Source organism: Indicator indicator, chromosome 21, assembly GCF_027791375.1.
Source record: "Indicator indicator isolate 239-I01 chromosome 21, UM_Iind_1.1, whole genome shotgun sequence".
Classification (NCBI taxonomy): Eukaryota; Metazoa; Chordata; class Aves; order Piciformes; family Indicatoridae; genus Indicator; species Indicator indicator.
Genome location: NC_072030.1, coordinates 19,368,087 through 19,385,691, shown reverse-complemented (window position 1 = coordinate 19,385,691; position 17,605 = coordinate 19,368,087).

The window sequence follows — 17,605 nt, the reverse complement described above, 5'->3', positions numbered from 1 at the left end:
TCAGTGCACCATAATACCATCAAATTATCAAGGGGGAGAATCTATAACTATTCAGGGAGTCACTGGTGGATCTCAAGAGTTGTTTGAGGTTGACATAAGTTTCACTGGGAAGCAGTGGAAGAAACATACTATTGTAACAGGTCCTAATGCACCTTGTATTTTGGGAATTGATTTTCTGAGAGAAGGGCGTTTTAAAGACCCTAAGGGTTACAAATGGGCTTTTGGAATAGCAACTGTAGAAATTGATGGAGGAAAATTGAAGTTGTCCATTAGACCTGAGCTTTCAGATGAATCTGCAGTTGTGGGACAACATGAGATAGAGGATATAAAGCTGCCGCTTGCTTCTCAAACTGTGCATCACAGACAATACAGAACCAACCGTGACTCTTTGGTGCCCATTCAAAACTTGATTTGTCAGTTGAAGAGTCAGAAGGTCATCAGCAAAACTCATTCACCTTTCAACAGTCCAATCTGGCCTGTGAGAAAGCAGAATGGAGAGTGGCGTCTGACAGTTGATTTCCGTGCCTTGAATGAAGTAACTCCACCCATGAGTGCAGCTGTACCAGACATGATGGAACTCCAATATGAGCTGGAATCCAAGCAGGCCAAATGGTATGCTACCATAGACATTGCTAATGCTTTCTTCTCTATTCCCATAGCAGAGGAATGCAGGCCTCAGTTTGCTTTCACCTGGAGAGGCATTCAATACACATTCAATCGTTTGCCCCAGGGGTGGATTCACAGTTCAACCATCTGCCATGCAGTGATCCATGATGCTTTGGAGAAAGGTGGAGCTCCAGAACACATTCAGTTCATTGTTGGGGCATTTGCAACATTGTACGATGTAGGTGGGGAAGCAGGTGTAAACAATGTGGCTATGCTAACCAATCGGCTTCCTGGAAAGGACGCATGCGCACGGCGTGAGGGTGGAGCAGAAAAGTTTGGCCTATATAAGCAACTACCGATGGTTCAGTAAAGTGGGATTTGAACTTGCATCACATTGATGTGTCGTTCTCCCCGCTCGCCTGTATGGCCCGCAGCATTTGGTGCCCCCGACGTGATACTGATTGGGGACGGACACATCAGAGCGGCGGAGCGGCGAGGATCCTGCTGCCAGCGGAGAGGAAAGCTGGGCACCCGAAGAAAGGCGGATTCGTGCACGGCTGACCGCTGAGTCAGGAGAAAAAAGAGCAGGATGGGGTCGACTGTATCAGTCGTAGAAGAAGCCGTAGTAGATAGAAAACAGAACAGGACGGGGTCGACTGTATCAGTCGTAGAAGAAGCCGTAGTAGATAGCCTGTTAAGGCTGGCTGAAGAAAGGGAAACTAATTTGCCGAAGCCCGCGTTAATGGAACTGCTTACTTGGGCACGAAGAAGGGGTTATTTGAACTCTACAAGAGATGCTTATAGTCAGGAAGTTTGGCAGAAAATAGGACAGGAGCTCTGGGAGAGCGTGCAGATAAAATCTAAGGAGGCAAAACACTTGGCTAAAACATATCGAACAGTGCGTTTGTTGCTTGACAAAGTTCATGGGGAGGCGACCGCTGCGGCCGCTTGGAAACAGACGATCCAAGACGTCACCGCAAAGGAAACAAAATCAGAATGGCCTGACAATTGGCCGCCTATCGATAGTTCTGTGGACTGTCGGGACTCTCCCGTTACTTGCCCTGTAACAACATCACATATGACCAGGGCAGAGAAGATTGCCTGGGGTCTGGAAGGGGATGATTTGCCCCCCTATAACCCCGATTGTGACGCAGATGAATCTTTACCACCTTACGCAGCCGGTCCGAATCAAAGTGATTCTGTTGTGATTAACATGACGGCACAGGGCGCTGCAAATACTGAGGCGACTGCCCCTTTTTCCGGAGAAAGTGGAAGTATGGAAATAGATTCCCCTGCTTTTTGGGATCAATTGCAGACTGTTTTTTCCTCTTCACCGACCTCGGGGAGGGGTCACGGTAGTGCCGCAGCTGCAAACAATCCATATCAAGAACTAAGAAAAGAACTGCGACGGCAGAGAGAGGCTATGACAGAACTTTTGGAGCAAATGAGGAGACTTGATCGTGATTCGAAAAAACGGGACATCAAAGATGCTTATAAGGCAGCACATAGTTCTATAGTTACTGGGTTGAGAAATGTAGAAAAGCAATTGGAAGAAATAGATAAAAAGGCTAGAAATTTTAAGAAAGCAAATATGCACGGTGGGGGAAATGTTGATACTGATATACCAATGGTTTCATTGCCTAGAGATCCTTCATTTAATGCGGATAAAAGGTACAGGGGTCTTGCTCAGAATTGTATCTTGCAAGGAGATTTTAGTTTTGAACCTATTGCTGCGCCTGTAGTACGGCGTGGTGGGGGACCGACTTGGGAGCCCTTGGACTGGAAGCTTGTTCAATCTATACAAAAGACAATAATGCAATTTGGGTATCAAAACAAGCTGGTTAAAAATCAGATCACGGCTCTCATAAAATATCAAGATCTAGTTCCTGCTGATCTCAGGTCAGTGATGGAGCTCGTTTTAACCCCCACAGCTTTCATGTTATGGGTAACCAAATGGCAAGATTTGTTAGAGATAAAACAGGTAGAGAACTTGAATCTCCCTGGTGTTCCTTTCACTATTATTTGTTATAATCAAGACAGGGAAGTGGCTGCTTTGATTACTCAGATTTCTAAAGATGATTCAGTGTTAATTCTGGAATGGGTATTCCATAGCAGTACGTTGAAGGCCACTATAACTACAAGGCCAGACGCAGTCGGAAATTTACTGTTAAAAGCAAGAAATAGATTAAGGACAATTGCGGCGACGGACCCAGCTCAAATTATTTTGCCATTGAAAAACATCAATCTTGCAGATTCATGGATGGAGCAATCTGATGCTTTTGCGACGGCTGTCCATGGAATTAGACTGGATAATCATTACCCGAAACACCCTTTGTTTAAAACAAATTTGATAATAGAACAGGACTCCTTGCAAGTAGAATCTCCCCTTTCAGAGGGGATCACTATTTTTACGGATGCCAGTAGTATGACAGGGAAATATGGATATGCTCATCAAATCAACGGGCTATGGAATACCCGAGTAGAAAAGACAAAAGGGTCAGTTCAGATTTTGGAATTAAAAGCAGTTCTTATGGTATTTCAGGATTTCCGGAGGACACCCTTGAATATTATAATTGACTCAAAATATGTGGTTGAAGTAGTAAAGCGTTTAAATAATGCAATCTTAGGCGGTATAACTAATCCTGTCCTTGAGATGTGTATCTTGGAGCTACAGTCTGAAATTATTGCACGTCAACATCCATGGTGGGTCATGCATATCAGAAGCCATTCTAATTTGCCAGGGTTACTAGCTGAAGGGAATTCATTCATAGACAGCAAAGTAGTAAGCAAAGTATCCACAGAAGATGTTTTGGCACAAGCACTTCAGTCCCATAAATTTTTTCATCAATCGGCACGGTCATTGATGAAGTCCTTTGGGATTTCTAAAACAGATGCTCGTTCAATAATTGCAGTTGCCCTGATTGTGCCCGATTAACTCCCATTTCGGCTGAAGGGACTAATCCGCGGGGCCTAGAACCTCGCCAGGTCTGGCAAACGGATGTCACCGAATTTCCTCCGTTCGGTGCCTTTAAATACATCCATGTCACAATAGATACATGTTCTAAAGCAATTTGGGCAACTTCACATAAGTCAACCAACAGTTCGGCTTGTATTCAGCATTGGACAACAGCCATTGCAGTGTTAGGGCGACCAGACACTATTAAGACCGACAATGCTCCAGCTTACCTGAGTAACAAAGTTCATGAGTTTTTTCAGAACTGGAAAATTACACACTTGACAGGTATACCCTATAATTCAGGAGGGCAAGCCATTGTTGAACGAGCGCACCAGGATCTAAAACGGCTTTTGACAATATATAAAAAAGAGGGGGAAAGGAGTCCGTACCTCACTATAGCAAAGGCATGCTATGTGTTAAATTGGTTAAATCCACGGACAGAACAAAATTTAGTTCCTATGTTCTCTCACCTGCTTAATAGAAATGACTTTTCTCAGCATGAGGTATTAGTACAAATCTTTGAACCTTTGGCCCAGCGATGGAATGGACCAGTCCGCTTACTGACTTGGGGAAGGGGTTATGCTTGTGTGTCTATAGGAGAGTCAACAAGATGGATTCCAGCCAAGTGGGTTCGACCGTGGATACGGCCCGCATCTGATCCAGGTCAAACAGACTCGGACAACAATACGAAAGATTGAAAATAAAGTCCTTGCTTTTGGCCCAAGGACATGGTCGTCAAGAAATCAAGGGAATGCATTGTTTTAATCTTTCAGCCCACAGCGTATCTAGTCAAAAAGATATTTGGATGCTCAAGGAAAATAAAAAAAAAAAAAAAAAGGGGTTAAGGAGCAAAGGGGTTCGTTGGATAATTGGTTTAATAGTTTGTTTTCAAATTGGGGTCTACCAGGCTGTGTTGCTGGTGTCCTTGAAATGCTGATACTTACAATTTTTGTTTTGCTAATTATATGCTTTTGTTGTCATGTTTAATCCAATGCATGCTAAGTAGTGTAACTAAGAGTGTGAATTTGTTATTTAAGAAAAAAAAAGGGGGGAGATTTTGGGGCATTTGCAACATTGTACGATGTAGGTGGGGAAGCAGGTGTAAACAATGTGGCTATGCTAACCAATCGGCTTCCTGGAAAGGACGCATGCGCACAGCGTGAGGGTGGAGCAGAAAAGTTTGGCCTATATAAGCAACTACCGATGGTTCAGTAAAGTGGGATTTGAACTTGCATCACATTGATGTGTCGTTCTCCCCGCTCGCCTGTATGGCCCGCGGCAGTTCATCGATGACATCATTGTTTGGGGTGAGACTGCTGAAGAAGTCTTCGAGAAAGGTAACAAAATCATTGACATTCTCTTGCAAGCCGGTTTCGCTATCAAGCGAGACAAGGTGAAAGGACCTGCCAGAGAAATCCAGTTTCTGGGAGTGCAGTGGCAAGATGGTCGCCGTCACATCCCAATGGATGTGATAAACAGAGTCTCCACCATGGCAAATCCCATCAACAAGAAAGAAACTCTGCGTTTCTTAGGCATAGTGGGATTTTGGAGACTGCACATTCCTGGATACAGTCAGATTGTGAAACCTCTCTATGATGTGACTCGAAAGAGAAACAGTTTCCAATGGGGTCCTGAGCAACAAGCAGCCTTTGACCAGATCAAGCGAGAGGTAGTCCAAGCGATGGGTCTGGGACCTGTCCGAACTGGTCCAGACATTAAGAACATTCTGTACACAGCCGCGAGTGACAATGGTCCAACCTGGTGCTTATGGCAAAGAGCTCCAGGGGAGACACGAGGACGTCCTCTTGGTTTCTGGGGTCGTGGCTACAGAGGCTCAGAGGCAAACTACACTCCAACAGAGAAAGAGATTTTAGCTGCTTATGAAGGAGTGAAAGCTGCTTCTGAAGTGATTGGAACTGAGTCACAACTTCTTCTAGCTCCTAGATTGCCAGTTCTGAATTGGATGTTCAAAGGCAAAGGTTCTTCACCACATCATGCAACAGATGCTACCTGGTCTAAGTGGATGGCTCTGATAACACAGAGAGCTCGAATGGGAAATCTCGAAAGGCCTGGTTTGGTGGAGGTGATCACAAACTGGCCAGAAGGCACAAGCTGTGCTAAACCTCCAGAGGAGAGAGTAACTCGTGCTGAGGAAGCTCCTCCTTACAGTGATCTGTCTGATGATGAAAAGAGATATGCTTTGTTCACAGACGGTTCCTGTCGTCTTGTTGGGAACAAGCGGAGATGGAAATCTGCAGTGTGGAGTCCAACGCGCAGAGTTGCAGAAGCGAGAGATGGAGAAGGAGAATCCAGTCAATTTGCAGAGGTAAAAGCTGTCCAGCTAGCTCTTAACGTAGCTGAACGTGAGAGATGGCCAAAGCTTTATCTCTACACCGACTCGTGGATGGTAGCCAATGCCTTGTGGGGTTGGCTGAAAGACTGGAAGAAGAATGGCTGGCAGAGGAAAGGAAAGCCAATCTGGGCTGCAGATCTGTGGCAAGACATTGCTGCTCGCATTGAGAGAATCCCAGTGAAAGTGAGACACATCGATGCTCACATTCCTAAGAGCAAAGCTACAGAGGAACAACAACACAACCATCAGGCAGATCTAGCTGCAAGAGTTTCCCAGGTGGACACAAACTCTGATCCTGATCCTGATCTTGACTGGAAACACCGAGGTGAGCTGTTCTTAGCTCGGTGGGCCCATGACTCGTCAGGACATCAAGGCAGAGATGCAACCTACCGATGGGCTCGTGACAGATCCATTGACATTTCCATGGATGCTATCACACAAGTCATCCATGACTGTGACATTTGTGCTGCTATTAAGCAGGCAAAGCGGATCAAGCCCTTGTGGTACGGTGACCGATGGTCCAAGTACAAGTATGGTGAAGCCTGGCAGATTGACTACATCACTCTACCTCGTTCTCGATCTGGTAAGCAGTATGTGCTGACTATGGTAGAGGCGAGCACTGGATGGCTGGAAACTTATCCAGTTCCTCATGCAACTGCACGTAACACCATTCTTGGTCTGGAGAGACAAATCCTGTGGAGACACGGAACTCCAGAGAGGATTGAGTCGGACAACGGAACTCATTTCAAGAACAATCTTGTAAAAAACTGGGCCAAAGAGCACGGCATCGAGTGGATATTCCACATTCCCTACTATGCACCAGCTGCAGGGAAGATCGAACGCTACAACGGTTTGCTGAAAACCACTCTCAAAGCCATGGGGGGTGGATCTTTGAAAAACTGGGAGAAACATTTAGCACAAGCAACCTGGTTGGTGAATAGTAGAGGTTCAGTGAATCGAGCTGGACCTGCCCAATCAGATTTGTTGCGAAAGGAGGAAGGTGATAGAGTTCCTGTTATCAGAGAAAAGAATCTGTTAGGCAAAACTGTTTGGGTATTTTCTCCTTCAGGAGAGGCCAAACCTGTCCGAGGGGTGGTTTCTGCTGAAGGTCCTGGTCACACCTATTGGGTGATGCAAGAAAATGGTGAAATTCAGTGTATTCCACAAAGAAATCTAACTTTGGCTGAGAGAGGTTAAATTCAGAGTGTTGCGCAGATACAGCATCGCGCCCAAGAGGAGAGTCCATGAGATCTACGGTGCACGAACCCTGAGAGCCCTGAGTCACCTGAGAGTCCCTGTTCCTTTCTTCGCTCCATCTGCGAGGAAACAAGCTGTTTGCTGTTTTTCCTGTGATTTGACTCTTTTGAATCATCTACATCTGAGATAGCCGGAATGGACTATGGTCTTTATTCACCTATTGTTGTAGATATTATTTTAGATTAGATAAATGATAGTAGCAGCCAATGGAATTGTTTAGAAGGGGTGGACTGTGATGGTTTGAAACTGTCTTTTTAATTTTTCCTTGCAAAGTTCAGAACAGAGAAAGTGAAAGAATGTAAATAAGTCACTATTGGGTGTAAGAAAGCAAAATAACGATTGTTCTAAACACTTCCATTGGATAGATAGAAATGTTTAAGAACTATTACCCAAAACAAAGTAGGCACTCTGCACATTCTGCGTTCGGCAGTGGGGGCAGTTGCTGGGCTGTCTGGCTGCTGTTTCTTCTTCTCTTCTGGCTGAAGATAACACACTGACCTTGGCAGCTAAGTTAACAACTTTCTGCTTAACTAACTCTGCTTCTCTGTCCAGGGGGGTCTGGGGGGGAAGCTCCTGGGAGAGGGAGGCCCCTTTGGGAGGGTCCCCTTGGGGGGAAGCAAAGGGAGATCGGTTGTGCTTTTTCTGTTGATTGTATATATTTGTGAATGTTGTGAATTTTGTATATTTGTACATATTCATTGCATTTCATTGTAGATTTTAGACTCTGCTTGTAAATACAGCTTTTCATTTGCTTCCAGACTGAGCTAGCCTGGTTATTGTCGGGGGGGGGGGGGGGGGTAATTTCAGCTCACACCGACACACTTTAGAGACCCCTCAGACCCCCTAGCAGCATGTTGGCAGCAAGCTGCACCCCTGCCGTGGGCGCACAGTGACTGCCAGAGTCGGCGGCACTTTAGCGCCGAGTCCCCAGGAAGGCCATAAAAGAACCCAGACACTGTGCGGACCCCACAGACACTTCAAAACCACACTGAGACACTTCCCAACTTCTCCGGGACCTGCAGAGAGGCTCCGACATCTGCCAGGGGATCCTCCAGAGCTCCCCAGACGCCTCTATACGCTCCCAGGCCCTTTTACACGATCCCGCAAGAAGTTTTGCTATTCCCACACCCATGTAGATGACCCCAGACCTTTTTGGTGTGCCCAGACCTCCTTTATCACCCAAAAAAGCCGTCTAGAGGCCCCCGGATCACCTTTACTCTCACCGGAAACATGGCTGGGGGTCCCGGACCTGCAGCGACACCGAAACTGGCAATGAAACCTCACCAAATCCTGCGGGACCCCTTCCCCCTCAAGAGGATGGCGGCTCGCAGGCACCGTGGCACTATCAGACGCTGAACCGAGGACAACCCGTGACAACTGTGGCCCGAAGCACAGCAGTGCGCTTCATGGCGCCCGCGACTCCGGCGCACGCGCGCTGACAGAGCTGTGCTAGAGCGCATGCGCTGACTCCATAGCAACGCTCACGAATCTGACGCATGCGCACTGACAGAGCTGTGCTACAGCGCATGCGCCGAATCCATAGCAACGCTCGCGTCTGACTCTCTCTCCTCCTTACCCCACTCTCCCCGAAGAATTTTCAAGCCATTTCAAGCCTTCAGCGCACTTAGAATCGACGCAATCAGCACGGAGCACTGACAGGGCGGCACACGCCGCTGCACGGCTTGCACTGCCGACAATTACACACGCGGGAGCAGCACTGAGCACTTCCCTGAGCCGGGAGGAGGGGGCGGGGGGGGCTGGGGGCAGCAGCTCCGTTTTGCCCCGTGCACACCGCTTTCTATTTCAATTTCAAAACACAACACACGCACAAAGGAAAAGCCACGATTTTTAATTTGTACATACACAAAATGTAGTTATATGTCAAGCCCCTATGTTTTTTTTTTAATTATAAAAGCCTGGGTAAAATAGAGGAGATATAGGGAGGTCATTTCAAAACCTTTATTACATATAAATCAATACAATTCTTCAATATCTAGATCAAAACGAGAGGCTTCTCTCGGCAACACAACACACTCATACTTACATTTTTAAATTGTTTGTCATCCCCTCTGAGAATCTTCAGCATTCAGCATTTTGACAGGGGTGCTCCCATCCCTCACTCACCTGCTCCTCTGTTGCATCATGCCCCTGCTCCATCTGACATAAGCACTCCACCCACAATCCCCCCACTCCTTTGGATTCACCCCCAAAAAAGGCACAAAACAAAGGGAACTGCCCAGCCAGCAGCTCATTACTGTAATAGTTCGATGTGTACAAATCCCCACTCCCTGAAAAGGGGAGCTCTGCCAGAGAAATAAAGGCGGGGGAGGAGGCTGCACCTACCCCAGCCCCTGTGCCGCAGGCCGGTGGCTGCCCCACGGTGGAGAATGGGCCAGAGGTCGGCGCATGTCTCTCACACCCGGGTTTGGTTGGACGCTCACCCCGAGAGCCCCATTGCACGCTGCAGGCAGGTTCCATGTTGCTCTCTTTGCATCTCAGAGCCGTGCACCCTTTGATCCTCCTGAAGCTGCAGCTTACTATGGTGTTCCAGTGCCCTACAGTTTACCCTGAAAGCTACTTCCTCAACTTTTAAAGAGCAGAGAGACAGCTGAGTTTTCTCTGTCTTTCTCTGAGCAGGAACGTGACTTGGGGAAGCCAGACAAGACTGACTTCTCCCGAACTAGTTTAAACGTGCCCTGAGGTAACCAAATAGTACAGTGACTCTCCATGCGCTGCAGTACTGACACGCTTCCTCCCTTAGAGCTCTGAAATGAAGTACAATGATGTAATCTGACAGATGAAAGTAGTAACTATGGGGTTTAGTTGAAACCATTGAGAAGATCAATGCTTGAAATCTTTTCGTAGCTGAATATTCCCAGGAATTTACCAATACAGTTTTACAAAACTGATTTCTCTAGAGATATCACCTAATAAAATTAGTCATTCCACACATGCTCTAGACAACAACATCTTACTCCTTAGGCTTGAGCTTATTCAGGATGAACATGCAGAAGGCGGAGTCACATCTTCAGCGCTGCAGGTTCTCCTTCAGCCTATCAAACTGCACTGTAATGTCCCAAAGAGGAAAAAGAAAACCAAAAACCTCCCAACACAAGACTCCATGCTGCTGTCTTTGCAGCTCAGAGCGGTGTACCCTTCAATCCTTCTGAAGCACTGCAGCTTACTGTGGTGCTCCAGAGCCCTACAGTTGAAAGAGCAGAAAGACAGCTGAGTTTTCTCTGTCTACGAACATGAGACTCCCAGTGCCCCAACACCTCCCTCCACAGGTGCACTCTACAAAGCCAACACATGTTCCCAGAGAGATTTTATGGATGGAAGATGCAACACAACGCACCCAAGTGCTTCTTTCTCAGTAGCAACGAGCACCAACGGCACCAGCGAGCACCAGATACTTACACAAGGTGCTCTAAAATGTGCCTCAGATCCATCTCCCCTCATCAACTGATTCGCCGACCCCTCGTGTGAGTGAGAAAGAGAACAAACCTTTGCCAGTGAAATTGAGAGCATTTCCTTCCCCTCGGAGTAGACAGTGGCTCAGAGGCAGCCAGGGCTGCTCAGCAGCCTTCCAGATGCCCAGGCCTGGGCTCTGTGGCCACGGCTTCCTGCAGCAACAGCAGACCAGTAGAACAGCAATGACATTCACTTACCTGTCCTTTTAAGTATATGCTGCAAGAGAGAACCAACAGCTCTCTGCATCTTCTGCTGGGACACGCAAAGGAACTTACACTAAATATATCCTGGAAGTGAAACAACGTGGAAAAAAACACAGAAGCACAGCACACCCAAAAGCCTTTTACAGCAAACACAGCCTCCACCTATAACCTAGCACAGGCCCAAAGCCCCTTGCACCGCTGCATTTTTTCTCTGGTTGCATCATTTAACACACAAGAAGGAAAGGCTTGGCTCCACAAATAAAAGCTAGACCTGTGGCAGAGGCTGCTCACACGAACAGTGATCTTCACAGTGACAGCCCTGACCAGGAAGCAGCAGGCTCAGCTGAACAACTGAACTGCTCTGGCCACCACAGCAGCCAGATCCAGCCAGCTTCTCTTTCTTGCTACCCGCTGACTGTGAAGTAACTTCTCCGAGGGAAAGAGTTCCCTGACGCATATCTCAGCTCCACAACACCCATCAGTCTCAGCGGGGCAGAGGCTACTCCCCGCACCGGAAAACCCCCTTCAGTTTTAATCACCTCACACCCTGAGCTGTTCAGCCTTGGCAAGCATCAGGACTTGGAAAGACCTAAGGAAAGCTCTGTGCTCCTCTGCTTGGCAGATACTCCCAGGTGAGCCACAGGTGCCTCAGCATTTGGGAGCAAACCCAAATCTTACAAACCTGCTGCATCTCACCTGGCCAAACTCTTCACAGAGCTGGAGACCAACAGGGGCCAAGAGTCACAGAGCAGCAGACACCGAGCCTAGGGAGAAGTTCAGTTCCTCCAAGCAAGCTCTAAGTGAGAAGGGAAAGGTGGTTAGAGGCCAGTCCCCAAGGCTGGCAATCGCTGCAGCTTGCCACAGTGACATTTCTGCCCCCACGTGCCAAACGAAATTCCTTTCTGAACCACTTGCAATGAGGACCTTGCTTTCCAATAGCTCCACATTCTGGTACCAAAGCATCCCACTCTGTGTCAGGGTTTGTGGCTGAAGTCCGGTACAAATCTGCAACTCCTTGTCATGCAAAGCAGTTAAGCTCCCTAAAAACAGGAAAGGGAAAAAAAGAAAGAGTGAGACAATCTTCAAAACCAAAACAAAACAAAACCCCAAAGCCATTTTCTGTAAGCTTCTTCCATTAACCCATCCAATGCTGAGATTTCCTTCCTCTGTGGCTGCTGGCTGCCCAAGAGCTGTGGAACATGAAGCAAGGCACCAGCCTGCAGGTACCTGCTGCCTTCTAGTCACCAAAACCAGAGCACTATTAATCCAGAGTGGACCCCAGATGCAGTAGGGACCCCAGAGAGACCCCAAAACTTCATGGAGAACCTCCCAACTCCTTCAGGGCCCCCCAGGGATTCCCCAATTCAGATGCCCACAAAACCCCTTTGGATGCACCCAAAACCCCATGTGATACACCCAGGTCCATTTTAGGTACCCCCACATGGTTTTAGTGCCCCCAGACCTGCTGCAGATGACCCCAGAACCCCCTAACACTGCTCCAGACCCTTTTAGGTGCCCCAGACCCCTTCTAGATGCCCACAAAAACCCCTTCAGACACCAAAAAAACAAAACCCTTTCGCTGCCTCCAAACCCTCTTTGGAGGCCACTCAGACCCCTTAGCAGTAGGTGACAGTAAGCAAGTCTGTTGCTCTGATGAATCAAACCCTTTGGTGGTTTCAGCTTTCTGACCCTGTGTTGGTACAAGTCCTCGGTGGGGCACCAGAGAGACAAACCTTCATCCTGTCCAACAGTTCCAGGAAGAGTCCTGGCACTCGTAGCCAGGCACCAGTGGGTTGGCAGCTGTCAGGTGACACTGGCCTGGCACTGGAGCTGGGTGTCCTGAGTAGCTGAGGAACCCTGGGAAATACCTGCAGAGAAACGTTGGATCCTCTGTCAGGTGGCGCTGGCATTGGTACAAAAAGGTATTTGTGTCCAGGGACACACCAGCAAAACCACATTGAAACGTTAAACAAGGACAGCTTACACTCACATAAGTGACTCGGTGGGTTGCATGTGAGGTTCCTGTAGAACTCAGGTCTCTGAGCTTTCTTTAAAGCTGTGCTTCACCCAAAATCAGAGTTTCACATGACCCTAAAAAAAATTAAAGGGGCAGGGGGGAATCAAAGAAAGCAATTCAGAAAGATTGTGCTTGAAAAAAAAGGTCTAGCAACTGCACAGCCTTCTGACAGTTAGGAGACTTGCAGAGAGCTACTTAGAGCACTGCTCTGCATGGCATCAGCTGCAGATTGTGGCATTTCAAGCAGAGGCACTTCACAGGCACACTACCTACCCTCGCATCCAGTAGAAGGCTCTCTGGTTGACCATCCCCTTCAATGACTCCCAGCTGGTGAACTGCATCTGTGGCCAACACAGTTTCAGGCAGATAAAACCGTGTCTCCTCTCCTGATAAGGTGTCTTTCTTCACCAGTGAGGTCACCCTGTCACCTAAGCAGAGACAAGAAAATACAGCTTTGAAATCACAACACTCGAATCATGAGACTCGTTCTGTGTGAAACCCCAGGCGAAGCCAAAGCTAATCCTCGTAGCTGGCCTTAGAGCTCCTCTTTGGAAAACCATCGCTGCCAGGACTACCAACCCAACACAGTTCATCAGTAAACTGGATTTAAACTCTGAAAAGCGTCAACAAATTGTCATCGGATAGCGCAGGAAGATACCATGAGGTTTAACACACCAGCCCTGGAATGCACAAAGGAACTGCTTTAACAAATTTCTGTGTGCGTTAACAGCTTTAGTAGGAACACAGCAGAACCTTGGAATTATTACTTAATCCAAATATCCCTTCACAACCTTTCTCTCCTTGCCTGAAAAATCAGGAAGGGTTACATCACCACCACTCAATTTGAAAACAAAGTTAACTTTGCTATTGTCACAAACTACACAGAACTTGTATCACCCCACACCAAAGCAAACAGCTTACCTCCAGCTGAGAGCTCCGTGGGAAGCTCAAGAGTCCTTTTATCCTGGAAAGTCCTCAGCAGGGCACTGGAAGCAGAGGGAGACAAACCTTCATCCTGTCCAATAGTTCCAGAAAGAGTCCTGGCACTCCTAGGCAGGCACCAACGGAGCGGCAGCCATCAGGTAACACCTGCCTGGCACCAGAGCTGGGCATCCTGAGCAGCTGAGGAACCCTGGGGAACACCTGCAGGGGCAGCAGCTGCAGAGAAAGGGCCTGCACCTTCGTCCCCATCCAGACAAGACACAGCTGCCAGGAGCGCAGCTTCTCTGCTCCGGCTGTGGCATCCCGAGGTGCCGAGCGCAGCCTCGCCGACAGCCTCTGCAAAAGGAACACAGCCCCTGGCAGAATCTCCCAGTGGCAGGGGAAAAACAAAAGCGTTCCACAAAGGAAACCAGGGGAGTCTCTTTGCCACCCCCAGGATTTCCACCAGAGGATTTCTGCTACCTGGAGCCCACACAAGCCAAGCAGGAGATCCCCTGCAAAGCTGCAGGGTGAGGCTGCACCATTGCTGGCATCCACGCTGCGAGAGGGCACTGGAAGCACTAGGAAGGGAATTTTGAGTTACTGTGAGAACTGGGAGGGACGGGAAGAACACAGGGGCCATACTGGGAGTATTGGGAGGGCTTGGGGGTCACTAGGTATTACTGGGAGCACTCAAATGGGATTTTGCAGTTCCTGGGAGCCCTGGGCTTCTAGGAGGGCACCGGCAGCACTGTGAGGGACTGGGAGGATGCTAGGGCCATAGTGGGAGCACTGGGACAGGGGGTCACTGGGTATTACTGGGAGCACTGGGAGACATGGGGAGGACACCAGGGTATTACTGGGAATGATGTTGGAGATACTGAGAGCACTGGGAGGGACACAGAGGGCACTGGGATCACTGGTAGCACTGGGAAGGGGATTTGGGGGTTACTGGAAGCAGTGGGAGAAACTGGGAGAAATCTGGGGCCTTATTAGCATTACTAGGAGGAGTTGGGAGTACTGGGGCCATGCTGGCAACACTGGGAGGGACTGGGCAGTACTGAGTGTTACTGGTAGCACTGGGAAGAGATTTGGGGATACTGGGAGGACACTGGGAAGGAGATTTGGGGGTTACTAGGAGAACTAGGAGGGCACAGGGAGCACCTATTGCATCCTTTAAACATCAGGAGGCAGATAGGAATTCCTCATTCATCTCTCCCTAAGTGCGACCAAGGAGACAGTATGAAGTTTAAAAAACAACACAGAGCCAAAGAGTCACAATTCTTTGTGAAGTGATAATCTGCCTGCAGAAGTCACACCACCAGAGGCAGACACCAGGAACAAAAACCAGGGCTGGAGCTCAGACAAAGCAGTGAATTATGATTTTAGTTACACAACCAACCCAAATGGAGCAACGACGGCACACAGTCATCAGCTGGGGGGGATAGAGGAGGTTCTCACAGCATCTTGTCTCCTGCTGACAGGGCATAGGAAGGCCAGAGCAGCTGCCTTTGTCTTGTCGCAGAATCACAGAATGCATTGGGTTGGAAGGGAACCCCCAAGGCCATCTTGTCCATCCTCCCAGTCAGCAGGGACATCTCCATCTAGAGCAGGGCCCCAGTGAGCTCAACCTTGACTGCTTTCACAGAAGGGGCCTCCACCACATTTCTGCCCAACTGGTTCCAGTGTCTCCCCACTCTCACTGTGTAGAACTTCCTCCTGATGTCAAACCTAAATCTGCCCTGCTCCAGTTTCAAACCATTGCCACTCATCCTGTCCCCATAGGCCCTTCTGAGCAGTCCCTCCCCAGCCTTTCTGTAGCCCCCTTCAGATACTGAAATGCAGCTCTAAGAGCTCCCTGGAGCCTTCTCTTCTCAAGGATAACAGCCCCAACTCTCTCAGCCTGTCCTCGCAGCAGAGGTGCTCCAGCCCTCTGGTCACCTTTGTGGCCTCCTCTGGATCTGCTCTAGCAGGTCCACATCCTTTTTCTGTTGAAGGATCCATAGCTGGACACAGCACTCCAGGTGAGGTCTCACCAGAGCAGAATCACTTCTCTCGACCTGGTTAGCCACGCTGCTTTTGATGCAACGACTGGCCTTCAGGGCTGCAAGTGCCCATTGCTAGTTCATATCAAACTTCTCACCCCTCTATTTTGCTGAATAAAAAGCATGGGGGCACTGGGGCTGTGGGAAGCCACTCAACCCACCCCTGGTCCTAGGGCAGGGTCAGTGGTGACATTCATCAACCCTGGCAGACATCAGAAACCATCAGGAGGCCTCTGCTAGAAGGGGAGCCTCAGTCACCTCCCAGGCAATTTACTCCAGCATTTCAAGGTCTATGCAGAGGTAATATCTGAGGCAAATAATTTCCCTTAACTAAGTCTTCTACGTCCTGAAGCACTAGATGCTATCCCACTGAAGATGGGAAATCAATAACCTGATTTCATTAAGCTCCCTCCTTCAGGGGCCCTTGGAGAGCAAACAAACAGCCCACTGCCAGAGGGAACACCAGAATTAAAGCAGCACTCAGGCAGGTAGGTGGTACACCAAACCTTTCACAACTTGTCTCAGCTTTTGGGGTTTGAACTACACACAGAGTTACATAAGGCAGCAAGTGATGATTGCTTTAAGAAAACGGGTTTTCCAGTGGACCCTCACACCAGAGAAGTAAAACAAGAGGCTTATAAACAAAAGGACCCTGAAGTGTCCACAGCTTGGCCTATTGTGGGAGAACGCGTGGATGTTCAAGAGCTGTCCAGCTGTCCTTGGCAGTCAGGTCCAGTTCCAGGGTACACCATGTGCCCTTGACGCTGCCTTGGGTGAGTGAACTCTTTTGTTATCTTTAGGGATTTGCTGGAGAGGGTACAGCAAAGGACTACAAAGGTGCTGAGGGGACTAGAACAGCTCTGTAAGGAGGAAAGATTGAGAGAGTTGGGGCTGTTTAGGCTGGAGAAGAGCAGCCTGAGGGAGATCTCATCAATGCTGATCAATACTTCAAGGGTGGGTGCCAGGATAGGATCAGGCTTTGTTCAGTGCCCAGTGACAGCACAAGGGGCAATGAGCACGAACTGGAACATCAGAAGTTCCATTTGAACATGAGGAGGAACTTCAATTTGAGGATGAGCCCTGGAGCAGGCTGCCCAGAGAGGTGGTGGATTCTCCATCTCTGGAGACATTCAAAACCTGCCTGGATGTGTTCCTATGTGACCCTCTCTAGGTAACCCTGCCTTGGCAGGAGGGTTGGACTCCATGATCTCCAGAGGTCCCTTCTGAGCCCTACCATTCTGTGATTCTTTAGGAAGGAAAAAAACAAACAAACAGCCCTCGCTTAGACGACTGATATGCAGTTCTGTCTACAGCCTGCCACGCTCCCTGGCTTTACAAGACCTCTAAGCTCTGTACCCCAGAGCTCCATTTCGGCACCACAGAAGCCTGCTCAGGACACAGCTTAGTTAGTGCTGCTAAAATCCAGAGGACAAAGAAAAGATCATTACTGCATCTCTGGCTTCCTGGCTCTCCCTTGCCTTGGTAGGTGGCTGTGAGCAAGGAACCAAGCTTAGGAACAGAAAGGAAGGCACAAGCCTTCCAGCAGCTGCCTGCACTCAAGCAAAAGAACCTGTGGAGAAACTCACATCCAGTTATTTGTTCACAGTAAAAAGAAAAGCTTACACCTGACCTTGGCAAAAGACAATGAGACAGTGCTTAATGAACCCAAGTCTTGTCTTAACACTGAGGCAGCAGAGAGCTTGGCACAGAGAAGGCCTGAAAATCATAGAAACATAGAATTGTTTGGATTGCAAAAGACCTTTAAGATCATCAAGA